Source organism: Galeopterus variegatus, unplaced genomic scaffold (genome assembly GCF_000696425.1).
Source record: "Galeopterus variegatus unplaced genomic scaffold, G_variegatus-3.0.2 Scaffold57144, whole genome shotgun sequence".
Lineage (NCBI taxonomy): Eukaryota > Metazoa > Chordata > Mammalia > Dermoptera > Cynocephalidae > Galeopterus > Galeopterus variegatus.
This window is the reverse complement of record NW_007783255.1, coordinates 1-1,528: the sequence shown is the minus strand read 5'-3', so window position 1 is coordinate 1,528 and position 1,528 is coordinate 1. Positions and strand designations below refer to the sequence as shown.

General features: G+C 42.1%; 1 long non-coding RNA gene across 1 annotated transcript; it reads left to right on the top strand.

Annotated features, from left to right (window-relative positions):
• The first annotated feature begins 219 nt into the window (after positions 1 to 219).
• Positions 220 to 1,475, top strand: LOC103584454. The gene is made up of 3 exons (XR_549977.1): positions 220 to 373; positions 503 to 595; positions 1,403 to 1,475. It is a non-coding gene; the product is annotated as an uncharacterized LOC103584454 (long non-coding RNA).
• The last annotated feature ends 53 nt before the right edge of the window (positions 1,476 to 1,528 follow it).

Genomic DNA, 1,528 nt, shown 5'->3' with positions numbered 1-1,528 from the left:
ACTCTTATTTTCTTAATACCCTTGAACTGTACACTTAAAATGGTTAAAATGGTCAATTTTATGTTGTGTGTATATTACCACACAAAAAAAATCCCCTCTCTTGTTTCAGGGGACTTCTTAGTGGTATTTATATCTATGGTATTCCCTGCCCCTTCTCCAACTCACCTGTGCACACACATTTAGATAACTGCTGACTTTCTTATTTTATTGGCAGGATAACCTCATTAGCAGAGTCTCAACTTCAGACCCGCCAACAAATTAAGAAACTGGAAGAGTTGCAGCAAAAAGTTTCCTACAAAGGGGACCCCATTGTACAGCACCGGCCAATGCTGGAGGAGAGAATTGTGGAGCTGTTTAGAAACTTAATGAAAAGGTAACTTAGAATCCGTTTCTCTTTCCTACATAAAAAAAAAAAAAAGTCACGTTCTAAAGGGAGAGATTGGCTGACTCCAGAGTTCAGTCCGAACGACACTGCTGAGCTGCTGTCCCTTTCCCCCGTCAGTGCTTTTGTTGTCGAGCGGCAGCCCTGCATGCCCATGCATCCCGACCGGCCGCTAGTCATCAAGACGGGTGTCCAGTTTACTACCAAAGTCAGGTAAGCCCCAGCACTCCCACTTAGGGTAGATATTTTATTGAGGTACACTCTTGGGTGAGAGCACAGTTGGTGGCCAGGGCTCTTTCCAGGTGTCACAGGCAGCCCTATAATGCGTATGGAATTTGTTGGCGTAACATTGACTTGCTCTTTGATTCTCACGTCAAAAGTGAAAGAATAGAAATCTTCTTGAGGCTCCCTTAGCATATTCCTATGATTTGAGGCCTAGAGTCTTAGACCATAGCTTCTCCTGCTCTCCAAAAGGGGCAAGGTAATGTCGATTCTTTTCTGCTCTTTAAGCCGACTTTTCCCTGAGGATTTTAAGGAAAGGAGTAAGACTTTATGACGTAGCTGCCAGGAGCCCCCAGGGTAGGTGCGTGGGGGGCTGTAGGGTGAAGCGTTCCTTTCACACGCACGTCAGAACAGGTATGCTGGGCTTTTGCCCTTCTGCAGTGAAATTTCCCTCCTCAGATATTTAGTGTGGTGTTGAATTTCAGGTTTAATAGAAAGAATACCAGCTGCAGAGCATGTGTTCTTGTAATATTTTTTATCAAATGGCTTTTACTATCTTTTTGTGAATCTCTCACAACTTTGTCTAAGTTCGTAGATCTTGGGCTTTTTTTTAGTGTCTTTTGGCCTGAAGGGGGATGCTTAACTTAAGATCAAGATAGCACTGGTTGGAGGAGGAACTTGGGATTGTGATTTATTCACCTCTTAGAAATGAAGAGTTATGAATTTTACATTTCTTGAACTAGAGGTTATGGGGGAATCTACTGACTTTTTTGTTTTAACTGGATTTTTAAAAAATAGGTTGCTGGTCAAATTCCCGGAGTTGAATTATCAGCTTAAAATTAAAGTATGCATTGACAAGTAAGTACTCCTAATCTCAGTTCCTTTTCTTCAGATGAGAGACAGAAAAATGAGAGTTTTGACAGG